At 44.4% G+C, this 26,878-nt stretch overlaps 1 pseudogene; it reads left to right on the top strand.

The window, feature by feature from the left end:
• LOC115462075 overlaps positions 1-26,878 on the top strand; it is a 39,881-nt pseudogene that overhangs the window by 5,982 nt on the left and 7,021 nt on the right.

The raw sequence follows: 26,878 nt of genomic DNA, 5'->3' as shown, positions 1-26,878 counted from the left end.
GAACAAGATTACGCCAATGCCAATATTCTGGCGTCGAGTCACCCATCCAGTATTGCAAGATACATTTTCTCGCTAATAAACAGAGTTTACAGAACAACAAAGTGTTTTCCCTTGAGGCCCCCCTAAAGGACCCCGGCACATCCAGAAGCATTTGAACCATAGTGCCCACTATCTCCCGGCCCATCAAGCGTGACAAGTAGTTAGCTACTGTACCCCAAAAACCCTGGATGTTCCTGCAACGCCAAAAAGCACGATAAAAGGTATTGTCAGCTTGTTTACACCGTTGACACAAAGGGGTCTGCACCCCCCCCCCCCCCCCAAAATTTTGCTAACTGAGCTTGGCCGAGGTATGCTCTGTGTATCACACGATAAGTTCCCTATAACTAGCTCCACTGACCAGTTTTGGAATCCCCCGCAGATGTCTAGAAATATCCCATGAGGGTAATCTGGTTCCCACATCGCCCTCCCATCTGCTCGTCAGCCGAGCAAAATCTCTTGAGTCCCAGCGATCCCACAGTGCCTTATGCAAGCTGGATATTGAGGGTTCTGCATGTGAGATCTCCTCAAAAAAACTTTTCCACCGTCCTCCTGGGTTTTGACTAATCCTTTCCCCATCTAGTGATTGTATAAAATTTTAGTTGACAGTGAGCGAATGTGTTCCCCCACCGAATATTGTCAGGGCCTAACAGTTGTTCCAGTGTTTTGATCCTACCGTCTGTACCTACGACATCACCCAAACAGCCCAGTCCTCTCCCCATTGTCGAAAGACCGGGTTTTCGGTTCCTGACAAAAGCATTGGGTTCCCCCGTATGGGCAAAAGCTCCATAACCCCTGAGCCCACCTTCAGGCACTTCCCCAAAAACTGCCATGCGTCCCTTACCGACCGCAACAACAAACTATTTCTGTATCTCCCCGGGATCTGCGCTCTATCTGCAAAAGAGCCTGCAAACTAAAAGGGGCAAACATATTGTTTAATAATCTTTTATTTTTCATTTATGTGGCTTCACATAAAGTTTCCATTAAGAAAGAAGGCTTGCAAAAGACTTAATATAACTTCTGAGCAGGATAATTCAATATTAATAAACAAAGATGAATTTTTGTCCACAGTGGGAGAGAGACTAAGAAGACATAATTCTGTTTGCATAAATAAATGATAAAAGAGGTTTATGGATTAGTCATTTAGGTTGACATTTTTTCAAAATGTTAATATCAAAATTGTGCTCTGTATTTTGCTAATCCAGTTTGGATTCGGTGAACACATTTCACTTGTACCGGCTCATGGCAAAGACAAATCATAATGGGCTGGAGTGGGCTTCGACGACAGATCCAGCAGTTGGATAGTTGGGCAGTAAGGCCAATGCTGGTTCGATCTCTCTGGTTTGTTCAAAATTGGCAAAGACAGACCAGGATCAAGTATGCATATTTAATATCATATGCTACGAGTGTGAGTATTATGTATATGGGGGAGCGGCAGACTAATTTCAACCTAAAGATGTCTGCATCTCCCTCATAGAGATACATAATACCCACACTTGTAACAATTTGAGAGTAAAATATTAACTGTATGGTTGGATTGTTGATTTAATCATCTATAATGAATGTGCGATCTTTAAAATTGATTAACAATTGATTTCAAGACTCGACCCAGTCCTGCATTTCGACGCACAATGCACCTGCCTCAGGAATCTCAACCTCAATTGGACTTGTAAATCCCTTGTGCTGGAGTGGAGTGGAATGGGTAGACGTGAATCGTTTGTTTACTAGGACTAGGGGGCATGCAATGAAGCTACAAAGTAGTAAATTTAATACAAATCAGATAAAATGTTTCTTCACTCAGCGTGTAATTAAACTCTGGAAATCATTGCCAGAGAATGTGGTAAAGTTGGTTAGCTTAATGGGGTTTAAAAAAGGTCTGGACGGCTTCCTAAAGGAAACGTTCATAGACCATTATTAAATTGACTTGGGGAAAATCCACTGCTTATTTCTGGGAGAATTATCATAAAAATGTATTGAACGTTTTCAGGATCTTGCCAGGTATTTGTGACCTGGATGGGCCACTGTTGGAAACAGGATGCTGGGCTTGATGAACCTTTGGTCTGTCCCAGTGTGGCAATACTTATGTACTTATGTTTAAAGACTAACATAGAGAGAACACCATCAAACAGCCTAGCATGCTATTTGGCTGTGTCAGCAAAAGTGAAATCAACTGCTGAAAGAAACGCTGCTGATTTACAGACTGTGCAAATTGGCTGTGCTTCTTTCATATGATAGGCCTGCTATGTACTTTTTTTTTTAATTAAATATGCCTTTCTGGAACACTAGTGTCACTAACTATTACAAATTTAACATAAAGATGTACCATACTAGGACACAGAAAAGGTGATTGATTGCAGAATCCTCTCTGATGATGGTCAGACCATATGTGTACCCAGCATCCTCATGGGTAGATCAATTTTAAGAACTTAGAAAGTCCAAACTATCTGGGGTAGTTTGACTTGTATTCTTTTCCTATTGAATAAGGATATCATTCATTGGTGGAACACCGTGCGGAACAGTATTAAGGACTTCAGTGAGAGATGTATCTCTGACAGATTAAAAGAGAGGGGAATTTAAGAACTTCAGTTTGAAGCATTTGGCTTGATTTTCAAGTGTCCATTTTTCTGTGGGCAACATCTTTTGGACCAGGAAAAGAGTGCTTGTCTGGGATTTTCCTCTTTATGTTCCAGGTTAGACTATGAATATGCTAAATATGTTTCTTTTGTTAGCTTTTAGAGGGTAAGAGAACATCATGAGAGAGTTTACACAAGGTTTCAAATCAAGACAGACCAGTAGGGCAGGGATGTCCTGCATATAGCCTGCAGAACAATTCAAGCCTTCCTGCTACCTCTTGTTAGCTGTGAGGTATTGGCTCTCCATGATTTGGGCACCCTGAAAATGATGCAAGTACAGCAGAGTCTTTGTGGGGGCAATAATCTGTAGAGGTTTCCTTTTGATCAGTATTCCGTCTAATATTTTTTCAAGGGTATAAACAGGTGTGCCCTACTGTTGGGTACATAATTTATGAAAGTGAGTAGCAGGGGTGCATCCTATCTCTTGTCTGTAGTTGCCCTAGTTTCCCCTTCCTTTTTTTTCCCCCCTCTGAAACCTTGTAAGTTTAAAGATGCCATGTACACATTGAACTGTAAAAATGCTGGCCTACCACATGAAAAGAACATTACACAGCTTTTCATACTGTTCGAGCTTAATAGATCAGGAATTGGAATAGCCAAAAGAACAGTATCTAACTGGATAATGTATTAGTCACTGGGCTGTGGAGTCAGAGTCCGAAACAATTTTGGCTGGAGCTGGTAAAAATGTACTGACTCCAACTCCTGAATATAATATATGGTAAATTTATTATTTTATACTTAAACTATTTTATCCTAGTTCTAAAGTACCGGTAAATGTTATATTTACTAGCACCTTAGATCCAGGGAAAAAAATTAATGGTTAATATCAGTCAGAGACAACGGTTTGTGTATGAGGCAGTTGCGGCTAACGAGGTCTGTTTTTTTTTTTTTTGTTTTGTTTTTGTTTACTCAAGAAGCATTTTCACTCTTAGTCCAGATATTGATAGTGTCACAACTAGACTATTGTACTCTATTTAGGGTTAAGCAGTAAATATCTTAAAAACGTCAACTTATCCAGAAGACCACTTTGAGGCTAATTTTTAGATTACACAAGTTTACCAATATATCAAGATTTATGGCTCAATTACATTGGCTCCCGGTAGTCAAAAGGATATTGTTTATGGTGTTTTGTTGTTGTTTCAAATTTATTTATGGTTCTACATCATATTTACATCACTGACCTCCAATTCACTATTTGGTCACTCGTCTCATTAAGGGATCAGCTTATTCTTTGTCCTTCACCTTTTAGAAACTTACGTTTTTTTGAAGATGATTAAATTTTTTTATTATTCCTGAATGGAATTTTCTCCAGTTGATATCGTTTGGAACGGAGTTACTTGACATTCACAAAATGTTGAAAATGTATCTTTTTGGTTGGGTTTAAATAATAATTCTTATTTTTGTTGCTTTAAGTAACTATAATTTTATATACTGCTTCTGTTGTATACTGCACTGCAATCAAGAAGTGTAGCATTGACATTGTACCAACTCCACAGCCCTGTTGGTATAGCCTGAGAGATTACAATTAACACATAGAAGATTGAGCCATGATGGTGCTGGTTGTCCACCTCTACTTCTCCATTGAGGGAATATGCAGAACAGTCACTGGGGCTTCTAGTCCTATAATCACATCACATTACTCTTGACAGTGTCTGAGACGGTGCATTTGGACAGGCGATATTACAAGGCCTCTAACACTGATTTCCCCATCTCTTGTTTGAATTGCTTGAGTGCAGAAGTAAATCATGATTATGACAACCCTCAGATATGAAGGTCCCCACTAATAGGGCTGATTGATCCTGTTTTTCTGAGCTCTGAGAAAAAACTGTTCTGTGTTGGCATTGTTGGATGACCTCTCACTATTGGTCTTGATTTATCTTTCTGTCTTACAAAGGTAAGCAACTGTGTGTTTTTGAGCATATGATCTCAGGGTTTGAAGCTCCAACTTTCTGGCTCTTTGATTAGGGTTGCCTATGCTGGCTTAAAGGAGATACTTCCCTAGTTGTAGTGGTAAAAGATCCCTACGTTTTTATTTTATTTTCCAAATATATACCACCAGTCAGAGCACAGTACACCTTAGCATTCACAATAGGAGAAATGAAATACAGGAATAACATAAAACATCTAGGTTGTATATAGTATAGTAAATAGAATGATTGTGTTTTTATTTGCTCAGATAACCAAACTGTCCCCACTTATGTTACTTAGTGACGGTTTTTTTCGCTTCCCTCAGAGGTGTGAAGGATGTTCTGCAGAAGAGATTGAAAAACCATTACAAACAGCAGAAGTTGCGGAAAGAGGCTAATGATGGGAGTACAGACACCTACTATGACTACATATGCATTATTGATTTTGAGGCCACTTGTGAAGAAGACAACCCCTCGGGGTATGTGCATGAAATCATAGAGTTCCCCATCGTCCTGCTCAACACAAGTACCTTGCAAATAGTAAGTAAGCCTTTTAATAAGATGTCGGACATGAGGTTAAGATTTGACTTTGGGGATGTTATTGACAGTCTACATGTGAACATCCCAGTTGGGTTAGTATGTTGTGAGAACAGGTGTTGCTGAAATATTGTTCACAGTTGTGGAATGTAATAACATTTGATTTTAGTAAGTACAAGAATCTTAACAGCCTCAAACATGTCCATATATGTAGGCAGGATTAAAAAAGAGTAACAAAACCTAACTTGGGCACATCTGACTCAATAACTGGTACTTGCTCATAGGGGTACATTCTGGGCTCAGGAAAGCTTTTGGGGGGGGGGGGGCTAATAAGGAAGCTTGAGGATAGGAGAGTGTTGAAAGTGGGCAGAGGGAAGGGGAGAGAACAGGAGGTAAACACTAGTGGGACAAGGGAGGGTTTGATGGGGGTAGGGAAAATGTCAGGAGGAAGGAGAGGGATAGAGAATGCGAGAAGGGAAGGGAGGAGTGCCTGGAAAGAGCGAGAAGGGTGAGCGAAGAAACATAGAAAAGCAAAGTATATTTGAACTGTGTTTAAATTTGTTCTTGGTTTCTAATTATTTTTGACTGGTAAACTTCCTTGTCACTTGCAGCAGATGAATACAGGAACTAGTGGGTTAAGTCCACCTACCAGCAGGTGGAGATAGAGATAAACTAAAGGCAGTGATGCCAGACGGCCAGCTCCTTCCTCAGTCAGTATGTCTCTATCTCAGCAGGTGGTGGACGGCTGTTTCTCAGCTCCTGGACCCAAGGCCTCTGAGGGTGCTCCTGGGCCGGTGGCCAGTTTGAGCCGGGGGGTGGCGAACTGGTGGTGTCCCCTTTGGCAGCATACGCAGTTGCTGGGTCCCTGCTGCACCTCAAATTCCCTCTGAACAGGCTTTTGCTGTTCATTTCCTTCCCTGTTTGTTTCTGCCTCCTCACTTAAAAAAAAAAAAAAAAAAAAAAAAGAGAACCATAGAATTTATTTAAAAGAGAAACACAGAAGCACAGGGAAGTGTGTTTTTGCTGAGAGCAGGTTTGTGTTACTGCTGTCCGAGTCCTGTTTTCTGTTGCCTGCTTGTCTGAGCCTGCCTCGAAGTGGAGTCAGAGTTTTTTTTTTTCTTAGGCTCAGCTGTCAGTTCCCACACTTTCTCGGTCCAGGGTAAGTCCTGCTGGGTTCCTGTCGGGGGTGGGCGATGACAGCGGAGGCGGTAAAACGGCATTCGGCAGCGGGCCTTTGCCTGGCTGTAGTGCAATATGCAGGTAGACTGTTGAGCCCAAACTTGCCTACAAGATTACCTGGTATAGCTTTATTGTTGGAGCTAGACAACCGTGCGATTACCTGATGTCCACGGCCTAACTCAAATTGATTTCTAAAATTTGAAGCTCTTCAGATGGCCCAATAATGCTATGCTGTGTCTCTACCTTGTCACACTCACCATTTAAGATTTCTTTCTTTGAACTATGTTATATAGCTTGGGGGTAAACACTATTATGAGGAGCTCGGAGTAACTGGCACATCATTCGCATCATTCTCAAATGCTAGAATTGCTGAAATGCATACCTGTCAAATATCGCACACAGAAAACTGCATCTTTCCTTTCTCCTCCTTTTGGCTTCTATAGGAAGATACCTTTCAAGAGTATGTGAGGCCAGAGAATAAAACACGGCTGTCTGAATTCTGCATCAGTCTGACTGGAATTACTCAGGTATAATTGTCTTATGTTATGTTCTAAGTGTTCTCGAATGCACGTTTCTTTGCTGGTGACAAGTTTGGATACTTGGAGCACTGGAGGGGTATAATCGAACGTGAATGCCCATCTGAATGGGCGTCTTATCTCCGAGAACGGGTACATGAAGGGTGGGACAAACCGTATTTTTTTTTCCGGTAATACGGTTTGTGCCAGCCAAATGCATCAGATTTGTGCGGATTTGAGCTAGGCGGTTTCGTTTTTCAGTGATAATGGAAAATGAAGGCGCCCAGCTCAAAAACGAATAACTCCAAGGCACTGGGTCATGGGAGGGGCCAGGATTCGTAGTGCACTGGTCCCCCTCACATGCCAGGACACCAACCGGGCACCCTAGGGGGCACTTGTAACAATTAAAAAAAAAGTTACATACCTCCCAAGTCCGTAGATCCCTTACCTTGGGTGCTGAGCTCCCCAAATCCCCCCCAAAGCCCACTGCCCACAAATCTACACCATTACCATAGCCCTTATGGCTGAAGGGGGACACCTACATGTGGGTTTTGTGGGTGGTTTGGAGGCCTCTCATTTACCACCACAAGTGTAACAGGTGGGGGGATGGGCCTGGTTCCACCTGCCTGAAGTCCACTGTACCCACTAACAACTGCTCCAGGGACCTGCATACTGCTGTCAGGGAGCTGGGTATGACATTTGAGGCTGGCAAAACAAGTTTTTAAAGTTCATTTTTTGTTGGTGGGAGGGGGTTAGTGACCACTGGGGGAGTCGGGTGGTCATCTGGTCATTTAGGGCACTTTTTTGGGACTTGTTCGTGGAAAAAAAAAAAAGGGTCCAAAAAATGACCCAAATTCGCGCTAAAAATGCCTTTCTTTTTTCGATTATTGGCCGAGAACGCCTATCTCTCCTCGGCCGATAAACACGCCCCAGTCCAGTCTTCACCATGCCTCTAACACGCCCCTGTCAACTTTGGCCGTTTCCGCCACAGATTTCAGTTGAAGACGCCCAAAATCGGCTTTCGATTATACTGATTTGGTTATACCGATTTGGGCGCCCACGGAGAAAGACGCCCATCTCCCGATTTGGGTCGAAATATGGGCGTCTTTCTCTTTCGAAAATAAGGCGGACAATCTACACTCTTTCTGTGTAGTTACAATGTAGGTCTCCCGGGGCGGGAGTCTCGCACTCTGGACTCGTTTGGGAGGAAGGCCTACCAATCTTCCATGCTCGTGACCTGCATCCAGTCATACCAGCTCTACACGAGCATTCACATGCGGAACAATGTGAAGCAACTGGCGGACCTGGTCGACAAGCTCCCTCCGGAGCAGTCCAGGCCCTTTCAGGAGGTGATCAGGCAGCTGAAGGCGTGCAGAAAGTTCCTGTCCAGGGGTATCTATGACACCTGTGATGTGGTATCTCGAGCTGCGGCCCAAGGTATAGTGATGCGCAGACTCTCCTGGCTGTGTGTCTCTGACCTGGACAACCGCACCCAGCAACGACTGGCGGATGTCCCTTGCCGGGGGGATAACATCTTTAGCGAGAAGGTCGAGCAGTTGGTGGACCAACTACACCAGCAGGAAACCGCTCTCGACAAGCTCTCCCACCGGGCGCCTTCAGCATCCACCTCAACAGGTGGACGTTTTTCCCGAGCCAGGCAGGCTGCGCCCTACGCCTACAACAAGCATAGGTACACCCAGCCGGCCCGAAGGCCTCCTCAGGCACAGGGACAGTCCCAGCGCACTCGTTCCCGTCAACAGCGTGCGCCTAAGCAGCCCCCTGCGCCTCCACAGCAAAAGGCGGGGACGGGCTTTTGACTGGATCCATGGGAACATAGCCGCCATCAAAGTGTCCGTACCGGACGACCTGCCGGTCGGGGGGAGGTTGAAAGTTTTTCACCAAAGGTGGCCTCTGATAACCTCCGACCAGTGGGTTCTCCAAATAGTGCGGTGCAGATACACCCTGAATTTGGCCTCTACTCCACCAAATTGCCCACCGGGAGCCCAATCCTTCAGCTCCCATCACAGGCAGGTACTTGCAGAGGAACTCTCCGCCCTTCTCAGCGCCAATGCGGTCGAGCCCGTGCCACCCGGGCAGGAAGGGCAGGGATTCTATTCCAGGTACTTCCTTGTGGAAAAGAAAACAGGGGGGATGCGCCCCATCCTAGACCTGAGAGGCCTGAACAAATACCTGGTCAAAGAGAAGTTCAGGATGCTTTCCTTAGGCACCCTTCTACCAATGATTCAGAAAGACGATTCGCTATGTTCCCTGGATTTAAAGGACGCTTACACTCGCATCCCGATACTGCCAGCTCACAGACAGTATCTCCGATTCCGTCTGGGGACACGGCACTTTCAGTATTGTGTGCTGCCCTTTGGGCTCGCCTCTGCACCACGGGTATTCACGAAGTGTCTCGTGGTGGTTGCGGCGTATACGCAAGCTGGGAGTGCATGTGTTCCCGTATCTCGACGATTGGCTGGTCAAGAGCACCTCAGAGGCAGGAGCTCTTCGGTCTATCCACCTTCTGGAGCTGCTGGGGTTTGTGATAAATTACCCGAAGTCCCATCTCCAGCCAGTCCAATCTCTGGAATTCATACGAGCGCTGCTGAATTCTCAGATGGCTCAGGCCTTCCTTCCCGAAGCAAGGGCCCAGAACCTTCTATCCCTTGCCTCTCAGACCAGAGCATCTCAGCAGGTCACAGCTCGGCAGATGTTGAGACTCCTGGGTCATATGGCCTCCACGGTTCATGTGACTCCCATGGCTCGCCTTCACATGAGACCTGCTCAATGGACCCTAGCTTCCCAGTGGTGTCAAGCTACCGGGAATCTAGAGGATGTCATCCGTCTGTCCATCAGTTGCCGCAATTCGCTGCACTGGTGGACCATTCGGACCAATTTGACCCTGGGACATCCATTCCAAATTCCGCAGCCCACGAAAGTGCTGACGACGGATGCATCTCGCCTGGGGTGGGGAGCTCATGTCGATGGACTCCACACCCAGGGTCTGTGGTCCCTCTAGGAACAGGATCTTCAGATCAACCTCCTGGAGCTCCGAGCGGTCTGGAACGCGCTGAAGGCCTTCAGAGATCAGCTGTCCTACCAAATCATCCAAATTCGGACAGACAGGTTGCAATGTATTACATCAACAAGCAGGGGGGCACCGGATCTCGCCCCCTGTGTCAGGAAGCCGTCGGGATGTGGCATTGGGCTTGCCAGTTCGGCATGCTTCTCCAAGCCACATACCTGGCAGGCGTAAACAACAGTCTGGCCGACAGACTGAGCAGAGTCATGCAACCGCACGAGTGGTCGCTCCATTCCAGAGTGGTACGCAAGATCTTCCGAGAGTGGGGCACTCCCTCGGTGGACCTTTTCCGCCTCTCAGACCAACCACAAGCTGCCTCTGTTCTGTTCCAGACTACAGGCCCACGGCAGACTGGCGCTGGATGCCTTTCTCCTCCATTGGGGGACTGGCCTCCTGTATGCTTATCCTCCCATACCTTTGGTGGGGAAGACCTTACTGAAGCTCAAGCAAGACCACGGCACCATGATTCTGATAGCGCCTTTTTGGCCCCGTCAGATCTGGTTCCCTCTACTTCTGGAGTTGTCCTCCGAAGAACCGTGGAGATTGGAGTGTTTTCCGACTCACATTTCGCAGAACGACGGAGCGCTTCTGCACCCCAACCTTCAGTCTCTGGCTCTCACGGCCTGGATGTTGAGGGCGTAGACTTTGCTTTGTTGGGTCTGTCTGAGGGTGTCTCCCGCGTCTTGCTTGCTTCTAGAAAGGATTCCACTTTTTTAAGTGGAGGAGGTTTGTCGTTTGGTGTGAGAGCAAGGCCTTAGAACCTCGCTCTTGTCCTGCACAGAACCTGCTTGAATACCGTATGCACTTATCAGAGTCTGGCCTCAAGACCAACTCAGTAAGGAATCACCTTAGTGCGATTAGTGCTTACCATTATCGTGTAGAGGGTAAAGCCATCTCTGGAGAGCCTTTAGAGTCGTTCGATTCATGAGGGGCTTGGTTTTGTCAAGGCCCCCTGTCAAGTCTCCTGCAGTGTCATGGGATCTCAACGTCGTCCTCACCCAGCTGATGAAACCTTCTTTTGAGCCACTGAATTCCTGCCATCTGAAGTACTTGACCTGGAAGGTCATTTTCTTGGTGGCAGTTACTTCAGCTTGTAGAGTCAGTGAGCTGCAAGCCCTGTTAGCTCATGCTCCTTATACCAAATTTCATCATAACAGAGTAGTACTCCGCACTCACCCTAAGTTCCTGCCAAAGGTGGTGTCGGAGTTCCATCTTAACCAGTCAATTGTCTTGCCAACATTCTTTCCCAGACCACATACCCGCCCTGCTGAATGTCAGTTGCACACATTGGACTGCAAGCGAGCGTTGGCCTTCTATCTGGAGCGGACACAGCCCCACAGACAGTCCGCCCAATTGTTTATTTCTTTCGACCCCAATAGGAAAGGGGTCGCTGTCGGGAAACGCACCATCTCCAATTGGCTAGCAGATTGCATTTCCTTCACTTACGCCCAGGCTGGGCTGGCTCTCGAGGGTCATGTCACGGCTCATAGTGTTAGAGCCATGGCAGCGTCAGTGGCCCACTTGAAGTCAGCCACTATTGAAGAGATTTGCAAGGCTGCGACGTTGTCATCTGTCCACACATTCACATCACATTACTGCCTCCAGCAGGATACCCGACGCGACAGTCGGTTCGGGCATTCGGTGCTGCAGAATCTGTTTGGGGTTTGAATCCAACTCCACCCTCCAGGACCCGATTTTATTCTGTTCAGGCTGCACTCTCAGTTAGTTGTTCTTCGTATGTCAATTTCTGTTATGCCCTCGCCGTTGTGAGGTTAAATTGACCTGAGTTCTTGTTTTGAGTGAGCCTGAGAGCTAGGAATACCCCAGTCGTGAGAACAAGCAGCCTGCTTGTCCTCGGAGAAAGCGAATGATACATACCTGTAGCAGGTGTTCTCCGAGGACAGCAGGCTGATTGTTCTCACCTACCCTCCCTCCTCCCCTTTGGAGTTGCGTTTTTACTCATTCCTTTGCTTGTCATTCAACTGAGCGGGAACGGTCGCGCACGGGCGGGAAGACGGCCGCGCATGTGCGGTGGGCGTGCCCTGCGTGCGGGACCGCCCGCGAAGTTTTGTTCCGGTTGGTGGGGGCTGCCATGGACGTCAACCTAGTTGTGAGACATCAGCCTGCTGTCCTCAGAGAACACCTGCTACAGGTATGTATCATTTGCTGTCCTGTCTCTGCTCACTGTGCAAACGCATGAACAGAATGGACTTAGAGCTGCAATGGAGAACATGCATATATATGGCCGGGATAAGAAACTGGGAATAGAAAAGGGAAATAAACTTGTTTCTCCCCTGTGCTAAATTATGGCTTTCAGTTGCTTTTGTATTTTTCTTATCTTACCAGCTTTGACAATGATGGAACAAGGGCTGAGGTAATAAGCTACATTAGCACAATGATCTACTTTTGATTTTCCAGTGGTATAAGAGTAAGTCTTCAGTAAAACCTTTTGTGCTAAAGGGTAGTATGATTGGAATGCAAATCACCTGCTAACCGTCTGCACAATTGGAGATTGCTTCTGATATAAAAAAGCTAGGCTGAATTTTGTTTAGATTTTTTTTTCTATTAGTGCAGGATGTTTGACAGCTCAGGACACTGAGAACCAGGGGCGTAGCTACGGGTGGGGCTCAGGCCCACCCAGTTTTCTCCTGATCAGTGCTTTTTTGTGCTGGCACCTTTTTCCTGAGGGTCCGCTCACTTACAAAATCTTTACCTGAAGTTGTGATTTTCCTCTCTTCCCTGCCCAAGTTGTCCTGGTGAACTGGAAGTGAGGCAGCGCAGCAATGCTCACTGAGGCAGGCACGCTCTGCTGAAGTTGCTTAAAAGAATACAACCAGTGCTATATATGTCTTTGGTGTGGGAAGAACTTCTCATTTGGGGTGAGCTTGAAGTGAACAACATTCAAATTAAAGAGAACAGGTTTGGAGGGAGGTGTGGCAAGTGAGACTGGGGAGAAATAAAAAATAAATAGTGTAATTGTTAAAATCTTTAAATGGTTCAAAGTTGTTTTTTTTTCTGAGCATGTACACCGAGAGGAGGGTATGACTGCAATGATGTGTGCATAATTATCAGGTAACCTGGGATAGCTACAGCTAAAAGCCATTTCATTGGCTGATGGTTCCAACAGTAGGTTCAAAGAGGAAATTAGCTGAGATAGTGTTGACAGAGCTGGTAAGTGAAAATCTGATTGCTTTTTTTGTGTTTGTTTTTATATAAAACATTCTCCTTGGATAGGAAGAGTTTGTGATATGTGAAAATACAATTTGCTTTAATGAAATTGCTAAACTTTAGAGTCAGGAGACTTATCAGTGAGGGATACATACAGTGCTTGTTTGTGCCGGTAAAGCGTACCGGCACCTTTTTCCTGAGTCCAGCTCACTTGCCCGCTCCCTTCCGTTCCTGCTCCCGCGCTCCAAAATCTTTTACCCGAACTCGCAATTCTCCTCTCCCCTGCCCTCCCCTCCATGTCCAGCATGTCGCCTCCCTCCCCTGCCCTCCCCTCTCCTCTCCAAGTCGCGGTGAACTGGAAGTGAAGGCAGCGCAGCAGTGCTCACTGAGGCAGGCACGCAGGCAGGTTCGTCTCCTCTCGCATCGTTTCCCTCTGTGCGTCCTCTGCAGTGCCCAGGTTAAAATAATAATATTATTATTTAAATGCTTTATATTTATGTGGGCAGGTTTCGGGTGGGGGTGAGGGGATGCCATACTAGGGAGTTATGGGTAAGGGGGTAGGACAGGGCTAATGCTAGGCTGTGTGCAGGGAGGCTGGGGCAGATGCCTACCAATCAGATGGATGGTGGGGAAGGGAAGGGATGCTGGGGTATGGGAATAGATAGTGGGGGTAGAGTAGAGAAGGGAAGGGCTGGATGGTGGGATAGGGGAAGGGAAAGGCCGATGCCAGGCTACAAGGATGAATAGGGGGGTAAGGAAGGGAAGGACTGATGCCAGGCTACAAGACAATTTCTGATTTTTGGTCCTTAATTCTATAATTGATGAGGGTTGGTTTGTGTTTGCATGTGAACCAGCAGGGTGAGAGATTTTGCTGGCATGTAGTTTGTGTGGGGGATCTAGGAGTCTGACTTGTCTGGCCTTTCCAATGAGATGCGTATTGATGTTGTGTGTATTCACTGCTGCCTTTTAAGGTACTGTTATTGGCATTTGTATTCAGAATTGGTTAAGGTTTGCAACATAGACTCAAGAAGCTTCTTTGCAGGATTTTCTGTTCTTCACAAAGTACCTGGAGGTGAAGGGATTTTGTGTTGTTATTATTGAGGTGCTACCTGAATTTAAATACATTTTTCCTATGGAAAGCTATAAGAGGAAACATTCTAGCTATGTCCTCTATATGCGACAAATTCCATAGTAGGTAGAAAAGGAAGAAGTCTTCAAAGGTATATTTACCAAATTTTAAATGTTTGATTAATACAGGCTTAATAAGGCATATATTTATTATAATGTAAAGTTTGAAGGATATGTACCAAACCGTGGTCATTTTATTTTGTCAGCATCAGAAGGGAGATAGAGTAGAGCTAGAGGAAGTGAAAAAGACTTCAAAATGTACTTAATCAGGCATTTGTTATAAAGCAAAGTTTGAAGGATCTATGCTATTGCTGTAATTATATTGCAGGATCCTGGCATGTGTATTGAGATGTTTGCCATTATTGCAGACTTATTTCTGGTCAGTTTAAGATATGGGATAATGTAACTGTATACAAATATCCTGTTTTTCTATTAAGTAAGAGGGAAATAAGTATTTGATCCCCCACCAACCAGTAAGAGATCTGGCCCCTACAGACCAGGTAGATGCTCCAAATCAACTCGTTACCTGCATGACAGACAGCTGTCGGCAATGGTCACCTGTATGAAAGACACCTGTCCACAGACTCAGTGAATCAGTCAGACTCTAACCTCTACAAAATGGCCAAGAGCAAGGAGCTGTCTAAGGATGTCAGGGACAAGATCATACACCTGCACAAGGCTGGAATGGGCTACAAAACCATCAGTAAGACGCTGGGCGAGAAGGAGACAACTGTTGGTGCCATAGTAAGAAAATGGAAGAAGTACAAAATGACTGTCAATCGACAAAGATCTGGGGCTCCACGCAAAATCTCACCTCGTGGGGTATCCTTGATCATGAGGAAGGTTAGAAATCAGCCTACAACTACAAGGGGGGAACTTGTCAATGATCTCAAGGCAGCTGGGACCACTGTCACCACGAAAACCATTGGTAACACATTACGACATAACGGATTGCAATCCTGCAGTGCCCGCAAGGTCCCCCTGCTCCGGAAGGCACATGTGACGGCCCGTCTGAAGTTTGCCAGTGAACACCTGGATGATGCCGAGAGTGATTGGGAGAAGGTGCTGTGGTCAGATGAGACAAAAATTGAGCTCTTTGGCATGAACTCAACTCGCCGTGTTTGGAGGAAGAGAAATGCTGCCTATGACCCAAAGAACACCATCCCCACTGTCAAGCATGGAGGTGGAAATGTTATGTTTTGGGGGTGTTTCTCTGCTAAGGGCACAGGACTACTTCACCGCATCAATGGGAGAATGGATGGGGCCATGTACCGTACAATTCTGAGTGACAACCTCCTTCCCTCCGCCAGGGCCTTAAAATGGGTCGTGGCTGGGTCTTCCAGCACGACAATGACCCAAAACATACAGCCAAGGCAACAAAGGAGTGGCTCAGGAAGAAGCACTTAGGGTCATGGAGTGGCCTAGCCAGTCACCAGACCTATGTGGTTTATATTGATGCAGGGCAGCTGTTGGGCAGACTACTTAGAAATCCATCATTAAGTGCTACACATACCTATATACATAGTGCCCACCCCACCCATATTAGCTCCAGGCCCACCCAAAATGTCAGGTCTGGCTACGCCACTGCTGAGAACCACTGTCTTCAAAACTTACCTATAAGTGTCCCTGTGTAGCCCACAGCCAGCAAGTATTTCTCAGTCTCCAGCCTCCCTTAAGGTACAGATCTTGTGTAGGCTTGTTATCGGTGCTTAGTGTAAGGGAGGGAATTGGTTCCCATCTGGATATGGTTTGCTTCTTGTATGTGATGAAATTATTGAGGCCCCCAAGACACACACAGTGGTTCCCCCGTGAGATTTGAATCTTGTGGTGTTGGTTTTAGTCCAATCTCCTTTTTGAGTTGTGGAGGGAGTGGTCATTGAAGGATATCATCTTGAATATGATTTTTTTTTCTGGTGGTCCATTTTGTTCTGTGAGAAGGATTTGAGTTGCAGGCATTATTGTGTAGGGGGTCCCTTTCTGTTATCTTTCATGGAGAAGGTGGTCTTGAGAACAGTGTGTTCCATATTGATCAGGTCATTCGTCTCCCAAGTGTTTAGGGGAGGCAGGAGGAAATAAGCAACATAAACTGGATGTGTGAAGGGCACTGTGCAGGGTATGTTGAAAGGATGGAGAAGTTCTGTTGGTTTGACAGGTTCTTCTTCTTTGAGGACAGAAGAAGGGGGAAGTAGCCTCAAAAACAACAATAGCTAGGTGGGTAAAGGAGGCAGTTGCTTTGGTGTACGGTTCGAAAGGGTATGAGGTTCCCTCTGTATTGAAAGTTCATTCCATTAGTCCCTCCAGACCAGCCCAGAAGCCACCCAGGATCAGTTTGGTAGATAATTGTTTGAGATATCTGGAGCAGAACATGAGCAAGGTTTATGCAGCAAGAGGTCTTTATAAACCATCATTTAGAAAGAATCTAGAATTTGTTGCTAAGTTGTTCCTAGTTTGGGGGTGTGAAGTGTTCAAAGGGTATATATTGCGTTGGTATGGAAATACTGGCTGGTTGTGGGCTGCACAGGAGACTTAGTTTTGAAGCCAGTGGTTCTTTGTCTCCAGATCTGCTTGTTGGAACATGCATAACCCATATGTCTGGATTGGTTTGGAGGGACTAAAGGAAAGAAAAATAAGCAGATCTAATTTTTCCTGTTACCTTACTGTAAACTTTTCTGTGTGCAAAAATTGTTGGCATGTATTCTCCATAGCATAATGTGCACTTAATTATTTTTGTTTTACTTTATTCACAGGACCTTGTAGATAAGGCTGACACATTTCCTGAGGTGCTTCAAAAAGCTGTTGATTGGATGAGACAAAAAGAACTGGGAACAAAGTATAAATACTGCATACTTACAGATGGTATGTTTGCACAGAATGAGGTGAATTGTATTGGCAGTTCCCTCTTTTTATGCATTACTACTACTATTATTTGACATTTCTAAAGCGGTACTAGGTTACGCAGCGCTGTACAATTTAACATAGAAGGACAGTCCCTGCTCAAAAGAGCTTACAATCTAATGGACAATGTACAAACAGTCAAGTAGGGGTCCGTCAGATTGGGGCAGTCAGGATTTCCCGAAAGGTATACAGGTTAGGTGCCGAAAGCAACATTGAAGAGGTGGGGCTTTGAGTAAGGATTTGAAGATGGGGTAGGGAGGGGGCTTGGCGTAAGGGCTCAGGAAGTTTAGTTCCAAGCATAGGGTGAGGCGAGGCAGAATGGGCGGAGCCTGGAGTTGGCGGTGGGTGGAGAAGGGTACTGAGAGGAGGGATTTGTCCTGTGAGCGGAGGTTTCGGGCAGGAACGTAAGGGGAGATGAGGGTAGAGAGGTAATGAGGGCTGCAGACTGAGTGCATTTGTAAGTAAGAAGGAGAAGCTTGAACTGTATGCGGTATCTGATCGGAAGCCAGTGAAGTGACCTGAGGAGAGGGGTGATATGAGTATAACGGTTCAGGCGGAATATAAGACGTGCAGCAGAGTTTCTGAATGGATTGAAGGGGGGATAGATGGTTAAGTGAGAGTCCAGTGAGAAGTAGGTTGCAGTAGTCAAGGCAAGAGGTAATGAGAGCGTGGATGAGAGTTCGGGTGGTATGCTCGGAGAGGAAATGGCGAATTTTGCTGATGTTGAAGAGAAGAAACGACAGGTCTTAAACATCTAGAGAGCTTTAGAAAAATTTGAGGAAAAAATAAAGTCCAGAAAGCAGAGCATTAAGCCAAGTAGTAGAATGATAGTGAGAAGTTATATCCAACTAGTAGATGGCCGTAATGCTTCTTTTGAGGTTGTTGGTAGTTTGGTTCTGAGAGTCAAAGGACAAGAAATGAATTAAGCAGGATAATTTCTTCAATGACATGGAGGATTACAGTTACTCACAAGTGGGTGATGACATCCAGAGCTCATATGGGAAAAGCCTCTCTAGCTTAGTGAAATCAGAAGCTTTTATATAGGGCACCAGGCATGTGTGTGACGTCTTAATTGCTCAGAACCTATTTTTACATGCGTTCAAGTCATGTCCCATCCTTTTTTTGTGGTGTAATTTTTTTTTGTGTTTACACTTTATTGCATGAGGATCTCTTCCCCCTACCCCCTAGCATCCTTAGGTCTTTTTTAACATCTTAAGTTGCTCAGTTATGTTGTTGTTGTTGCTCATCTATAATTGCCTTAATTTTGGTGATTGGTGGGTCTAGCGGAGCATATTTGATTTTGCTGCAGCTATTTTTTCATCAGTGTTCCCAGAATAAAGCCCACAGCAACTTTAAGATTGTGTGGGTGTGTTTCTGCAACGACCATCTTTGGAGCAATGTCTTGCAGTTGGTGCTTGTCATACCTTGGGCCTAGTCACGAACCTTGTCAGTGCCGTTGTGTTTTCATGAAGACAAGGAAAGGGATTTTTGTAGCCCGAAGAGCAAATGGGAAAGAATCTTTGGCACTTCTAGCTGATCTGTTAGCATTACAGGCATCCGTCCTAAGGGTTCAGTAGCAGGGGATGCATTATTTGAAGGTCATCAATCTCCCTCAATTTTGAACATTGATAGAGATAATAAACAGTGTTCCTAAGAACATTTTTGTACAAGAAATGTTCAAAAAAGCAAAATTGAAAGATGTGGATATTTACTTCCATGTCACCATTCATTTATCAGGCATTGCAAATATCGATAAAGATTGAGTAGAAACAAGAGACTCAAAATATTATACTGCTTATTTGATACATCAAATACAGGAACAAATTATTTTACTGTGGCCCATTTCATCATCATTTTTTGTATATTGTATTATCACAGCAATTGTTGGCAACTTATCTGAATATCTCTTTGGAAGATTGAAAGGAGATCAGAATATAAATATGAACAGATGATCCAGCAACTTTTTCTGTGGAGAAAGACAGCGGGTGAACCTGGTATTGATGGTATCCTGGTCCTCCAGAAAGGCCATAAGATTCAGGCTCCCAGAAGATTCCAAATAATCCAGTCCACCATGTTCTGGTGCATTCCACTTGATACCCTTTGATATTTAAAATTTGCAATTATCTTTTCAGAATTAGAGTTAACAAATGTTCATGAATACTTTCTTAACAATATCTCAGCTGATTAGTAAATTTTTTGACAAATTAAAAAACCTTAAATGTTCATACTTTATTTAAAACTAGTAAAAAAGCCCCGTTTCTGATGCAAATAAAACGGGGCTAAGCAGGGTTTTCTCTGTGTGCATGTGGGAGTGTGGTGTGTCCCTGCCCTCTTCCTCTCTCCCCTCCCCCCGTCTGATCCTTCACTGTTACAGAGCCAGTGATTTGATTTCGTGCTCTGCTGTTTTCCTTCACTGACTGTTTGTGTTACAGAGAGGGCGGGGCAGACACTCATGGGGAAACCGGATATCCTCTCCCCCTTCACACTTTCCGTCTGGAGGCTTCATAGAACGTTGGTGTTGCCTTTTATATAGAGAGATTTGCTAGGCTGCTGTAGTTACTAAAGCAGAACAGAGCGAAGTATAGGGAGGCAGAAGCAAAGAACACTATAAAACAATAAAAGAAAAATATAAGAGAAATAAAAGTAAAGAAAATAAAAATAAACACAAGAATTAAAAGAATATAAAAGTGGTAGGCAGCCCCAGTCAGTCTGTCTCCCCGAAGTCCTTTTGCAGTAATGTAACCACCTGATACAAATCAAGACATTTCTTTTTAGCTTTATTTTATTGAGAAATTGTAGTAATGGTAACAATCAGGGAACCCAACATACTCTATATGTACTGTAGTTCTTCAGTACATTGCCTGAATCCAATCCAGTAATGATTCCCCATTATCCCCTCCCCCCATCCCTCCATATGAAAGGCTGACAGGAAAACAAAAACTGAGTAGGTCATGGCTGAAGCCTTTGCAGTAAGGGACAAGGCAAAGAAAAACATAAAGTTCAATCTCTGCGTTGTCCTTCCACTTGTCATATAGGTCCCAGGTTTTGGTAAATGATGAAGTCTATTCTTTTGGATAACTGTAAGTTTTGTCATTCAATATACATGGTCAATTTTTGCAATTACTTGATGAACAGCTGGCACTTCAGGTTTCTTCCATGCCGCAGTGAGCACCCGGCGACTTGCTGTAGTAGCACTAGCTACCAGTTTCTGTAGTTTGGCTAAGATTGCCAACTACAATCAGATTTCACCTGGTAGTGTTGATCCAGTCCTTACTCCTCTGCATGCAGGGACGTCGCCTTGCTTTCCTTAGGGCAGGCCTTGACAAATTTTTATTAAATCTAGGAGCCAGCATCTAAGACATTTATTGCATCTCCTTCCCCACCCTTCCAATATTGTCTCCAGTGAAGTTTTTTTGAGAGGGGGGATGGCGTTTAGAATCCCCTTCCAAATTAGCAGTTGCTTTTTTAGAAATTGACTTACTAAAGATTTACCCTTCTCCCCTGTTTTGTGTCTGTGGGCAACAGAACTTTAGTAAATTAGTTCCTTAAGGTGCCTCTGCTAATCATAGCAGAAATCAATAGTCTTCCTTCCCAAGCATGTTGTCAGCTGTGTGACAGCACTCTCTAGATAGGTGAAGCAAGGAGGCAGTTTGCCTCTGTTTCACCTGTCACCACAGGCTGGGTCCCCATCAGCTTCTCTCTGATTCTTTCATAACCCTCCCCCTACAGTCTTCACCCAATCTGTCTTTCTTTATAACCTTCCCCCTACAGCCACCCAGGCTGTCTCTCATGCTCCTCTCCCCAGCTTTCTCCCAGCCTCTCTTGTGCCTCCCTCCATCCTTTCCTCAGTTTCTCTCATGATGTCCTTCTAGACATTACTCACAGCGGTGCCTCAAACTCCTCCTGCACAGCGATTGGACCTCTGCAGATACTGGAGCCATGTGGTGCAGGAAGTTGGGGAATTCTCGCGGTTTCATGGCCCATGAGACTTCTTGAATTTCTACATGCGGCTCAAATATCTGCAGAGCCCCACCTGCCGTGCAGGGAGTGAGGAGGAGTTTGGAGGCAGTGCTGAAGAAGGATTTCGATTTAAAAAAACAAATTGGCAGTAAGAAATCTTGCTCCTCTTACCTCTGCCCAGGGTTTGTCAATGCCTGTGTCATTAAACAGAAATTGTATATACAAATTCTTTAGTTCAGTTTATGAATGCAAAAAGGACAAAACCCAACTAATGCTCCAACTTGAGTTTGAAAGATTTTGGTAATTGTTTTCTTTCTTCCAGTAGTGGCTTTGTGAATGCTCATTTCTCCTTTGTTCATGTTCTGTTTATAATTCTTGCTTTTCTCAGATCCTGGGACATGAGTAAGGTTCCTGATATACAGTGTCGTATCAGCATTATCAAGTATCCTCGTTTTGCAAAAAAATGGATTAACATTCGCAATCCTACGGGAACTTTTACAAGGTTTGTTTGCAATTGCTTCTTCTAGATAACTTTAGAGCTAAGCTGTAATTAAGTCCAGTTATTGCTGCTTAAAAAAAAACCAAAAAGATGACTACATTTGTTCCCTTGAAGCAATTCATATGGATTTTTTTTTCCCTTTAAATGATTATTTATAGTCCTGATATTGTGGATTGTAGTCTTGTAGTCTTCCTGTGTCACTAGTTGCTTCCTTCAAGGTAAGCAACGTGTTTGGATATTCAGGAATCTAGAAATGGTAGCAAGCCCCAGAGGCTGTTTGCCAAGCCTCAGAGGTTTTTTGTTTTGTTTTTTTAATTTTTTTTTTAGTTATAGGACTTTATAACATAAGTACAGATGAAAAAACTCTTGTTACAGAAAAAGTCTGATAATCTCTCACACACACACATTTTTAACCCTAAATAACTTTATATATCAAAACAGAAAAACTTTACTATTAGTCTTTGCAGCTGTCAACACATTGTATGTGCCTACAAAATAGGGATGACAGCTGTCAACACATTGCATGTATCTGCAAAAATGGGATGACGGCTGTCAACACATTGCATGTATCTGCATAGTAGGTCAAAAGTGGGATGACAGCTGTTAACACGTGGATCCAAATAATGTAAAAAAAAAGGGGGAGGGGGAACAGCTGGCAAAATATTAAATGTCTGCCTGGATGGGATGACAGCTGTCAACACATTGCATGTACCAGTAAAAAAAAGGGATGACAGCTGTCACATTGAATGTGCCTACAAAAAAAAGGGATGACAGCTGTCGACAAACTACATGTGACTGCAAAGTAGGTAAAAAAAATGGGATGACAGCTGTCAACACCTAACATGTGGATCCAAATAATGTAAAAAAAAAAAAAAGAGTAAGGGGATTGCAGCTGTCAAAATATTAAATGTGTCTGCAAGGAAGGGATGGCAACTGTCAAGACATCGTATGTGCCTACAAAAAAGGGATGATGACGAGAAGCTGACCACCATCTCATTCCGAGATAAGTAGTGTACTTTGTATTGCAATTTGAGACTTTCACTTAGGTGCAGGGAGTTTCGTTCCAAGTTATACTTATACAGCTGTCATCCCATTTTGATCTACTTTGCAGGCACATGCAGTGTGTTGACAGCTATCATCCCTTTTTTATAGGTACATGCAATGTGTTGATAGCTGTTATCCCTTTTTTTATATATTTGGATCCACATGCAATTTGTTCACTGCTGTCATCCCATTTTTAACCTACTTTGCAGGCACAAGTAGTGTGTTGATAGCTGTCATCCCTTTTTTGCAGGTACATGCATTGGGTTGACAGCTGTCATCCTATTTTTGACTTACTTTGCAGGCACATGTAGTGTGTTGACAGCTGTCATCCCATCCTGGCAGACACATTTAATATTTTGACAGCTGTTCCCCCCCCTTTTTTTTTACATTATTTGGATCCACATGTTTGTTGACAGCTGTCATCTCTTTTATAGGTAGATCCAATAGGTTGACAGCTGTCATCCCAATTTTTGATCTACGTTCGAGACACATGCAGTGTGTTGACAGCTGTCATCCCTTCCTTGCAGGCACATTTAATATTTTGACAGCTGTCATCCCGTTCTTTTTATATTATTTGGATCCACATGCAATTTGTTCCCTGCTGTCATCCTATTTTTAACCTACTTTGCGAGGTACAACAAGTAGTGTGTTGATAGCTGTCATCCCTTTTTTTTTATAGGTACATGCAATGTGTTGATAACTATCATCCCTTTTCTGTAGGCACATGCATTGGGTTGACAGCTGTCGTCCCATTTTTTATCTACTTTGCAGGCACATACAATGTGTTGACAGCTATCATCCCTTCCTTGCAGACACATTTAATATTTTGACAGCTGCTTATTTGGATCCACATGTGTTGACAGCTGTCATCCCTTTTTTGGTAAGCACATGCAATGTGTTGACAGCTGTCATCCCTTTTTTGGTAAGCACATGCAATGTGTTCACAGCTGTCATCCCTTTTTTGGTAAGCACATGCAATGTGTTGACGGCTGTCATCCCTTCCTTGCAGACGTGCACACTGCCAGCTGCTATCCCCTTTCTCTCTCTCTCTTTTTTATTTATTTATTTTTTTTAAACATTATGTTGACAGCTGCCATCCCCATTTTTGAGCTAGTACGCAGGCACATGCAATTCACAAGTCATCCCTTTTTTGCAGATACATGCAATGTGTTGACAGCTGTCATACCATTTTTGACCATCTTTGCAGGCACATCAGTGTGTTGACCGCTGTCATCCCTTCCTTGTAGACACATTTAATATTTTGACAGCTGCTATCACCTTTCTCTTTTTTACATTATTTGAATCCACATGTTATGTGTTGACAGATGTCATCCCTTTTTAGAAGTAGATTCATTGGGTTGACAGCTGTCATTCCATTTTTTATCTACTCTGCAGGCACATGAAGTGTGTTTAAAGCTGTCATCCCTTTTTTTGTAGGCATATACAGTGTATTGACAGCTGTCATCCCTTCCTTGCAGGCACATTTAATATTTGACAGCTGTTATCCCTTTTTATAAGTACATTTATTGGGTTGACAGCTGTCATCACATTTTTGCATATTATAAAAAACAAAAAAATGTATGATTTCTGGATTGCATTATTAATATAGGAGAAATCAAACAGGTATAGATACCCCAGAGTATTTGGTTAGTGATTAAAGTTTAACTGCTAGACCTTTGACCATTCTTCTAAGGTTCGGAGATCCCTTCCCATCGTTTCTACTCCTTCCAGGGTATCTACTCTATGGGCTATTTTCGTGTCATCCGCAAAAAGGCACACCTTTCCTTCCAACCTTTCAGCAATATCTCCCACAAAAATATTAAACAGAATAGACCCCAGCACCGACCCCTAAGGACCTCCACTGCTCACCTTCCTTTCCTCCGAGCGGATTCCATTTATCATCACCCTCTGCCACCTGTCGGTCAACCAGTTTCTTATCCACCACTTTCGGACCTAAGTTCAATCCTTTTAGCTTATTCACGAGTCGTCTGTGGGGGACCGTATCAAAGGCTTTGCTGAAGTCCAAGTAGATTACATCTAGCGCACATCCTTCATACAGTTCTTTGGTCACCCAGTCAAAGAAGTCAATAAGATTCATTTGGCAGGATTTACCTTTGGTAAAGCCATATTGCCTCGGGTCCTGTAACCCGTTGTCTTCTAGAAAGTTAACTGTTCTTTCTTTTAGCAGCGACTCCATTATTTTTCCTACCACCAATGCGAGACTTACCGGTTTGTAGTTTCCCACTTCTTCCGTTTCTCCACTTTTGTGAAGAGAGACCACATCTGCTTGTCTCCAATCCCGTGGAACCTCTCCCGTCTATAAAGATCTATTAAATAAATCTTTAAGAGGGCCCGCCAGGACCTTCCTGAGCTCCCTCAGTATCTTGGGATGTATCCCATCCGGCCCCATAGCTTTGTCCACCTTCAGATTCTCAAGCTGTTTATAAACTCTTTCTTCCGTAAACGGCGCAGTATCCACTTCATTCCCAGACATTCCCTCAGCAGCCACCGTGGTCCTTCTCCAGGATTTTTTCCTCCATGAACACCGAAGAGAAATAATTGTTTAGCACGTTCGCTTTATCTTCATCACTCTCCACATAGCCATTCTCATTATCTTTCAGTCTCACAATTCCATTCCTTTCTCTTCTCCTTTCTCCAAGTTATATTTAGCATGTTTCCCCATCATTAGATCTCTGAGATGGAAATATTGAAATTTTACCATCTATATAAATTCTGGATCTGCTGTAAGGAATAAAGTCCATCTGGGGGAACCTAGTCTTTACATTTCTCTATTCCCATCTGTGCCAGTTTCTAAGAGAAGCGAAGTAAACAAGATATAAACATAATCCCTCAATAGACTTAAGGGATGTAAAATGCCCTACAGATTTTGTTGATGCCTGATCGCCCAGCCTTATTTAAGGGAGGGGAGCAAGGAAAAGGTATTGGAAAGTTTCCAGACTTTTGTCCTTGTTTGCCAAGGGGTCCCCTTGGATTGAGTCAAATATGGGAACAAAAACCACAATTTGAAGTGTCTATATACTAATCCTAGAAGCCTAAAAAAAATTGGGAGCATATCCAGCTTATAATCGAAAGTGATCGCCGGCTATCTTCCGACACAAATCGGGAGATGGCCAGCGATTTCTTAAAAGCGGCGAAATCGGTATAATCGAAAGCGGCATTTTTGACAGCATCGTCGCTTTCCCGTCGCTTCGCCGGTAAAAGTTCAAAGGGGCGTGTTGGTAGATTAGCGAAGGCAGGCATGGGAGTGGCTACCAGATGGCCGGCTGTCGCCGATAATGGAAAAAAAAAGCGGCGTTAAGCAGTATTTCGCCGGCTTTACTTGGTCCTTTTATTTTCACGACCAAGCCTCAAAAAGGTGCCCCAACTGACCAGATGACCACTGGAGGGAATGGGGTATGACCTCCCCATACTCCCCCAGTGGTCACCAATCCCCTTCCAAACTAAAAAAATAAAACTAAAAACCCTTTTTGCCAGCCTGTATGCCAGCCTCAAATGCCGTACCCACCTCCATGACAGCAGAATATGTTGTATCCCCCGACAGCCTTCCCTGGTTGCGATGTGGCTCTCGGGTGAGTGTGACAACCTTTTCTGTTAGGTGCCCTGCAGAGTCACATTAGCAATGCATTGTGGTGGGTGTAGGGTACTGGGCTGTACTCCCATGGTGCTTTTCCCCCCTGCTAACTGGGTCAGAGTGTGCCCTGTTTTGTTTCCTGTTGTAGTCCATGCGAAAGTGGCCATTTTTGTAAGCCAGTTTTAGTTCCCTTTCCTGTGTTACCCACGTTAGAGAACGTAGTTCTTACCTTGAATGGTGATGAAAGAGGGCATTGTACACCATTGTGCCAGCTCTGACCTACTGCTAATCTTAGTACCAGGGGATTCTTTGCCAGTGGGGCACAACCTCTGATCTGCAGTTAACTGTGAGTAAACGTGCTTATTTCAAGAAAGGACTTTTTCAGAGAGATTAGTCTTCAGTTGTGAACTGGTGTGCCAAAGTTATACAGCAGCAATAAGTCCTAGAGGCTGTATGCAGGTCCCTGGAGCAATTTTAGTGGGTGTAGTACATTTGTGGGTAATGGGTTTGGGGGGCTCAGCTCCCAAAGTAAGGGAGCTATGCACGTGGGAGCTTTTCTGAAGTTCACCGCAGTGACCCCTAGGGTGGCTGGTTGGTGTCCTGGCATGTCAGGGGTGCCAGTGCACTAAAAATGCTGGCTTCTCCCACGGCCAAATGCCTTGAATTTGGTCGGGGTATGAGATGGCTGACATAACTTTTCATT

This window comes from Microcaecilia unicolor, chromosome 2, assembly GCF_901765095.1.
Source record: "Microcaecilia unicolor chromosome 2, aMicUni1.1, whole genome shotgun sequence".
In the NCBI taxonomy this organism is placed as follows: domain Eukaryota; kingdom Metazoa; phylum Chordata; class Amphibia; order Gymnophiona; family Siphonopidae; genus Microcaecilia; species Microcaecilia unicolor.
Note: the sequence above shows the minus strand (reverse complement) of the source record. Positions and strands in the feature narration are given on the sequence as shown.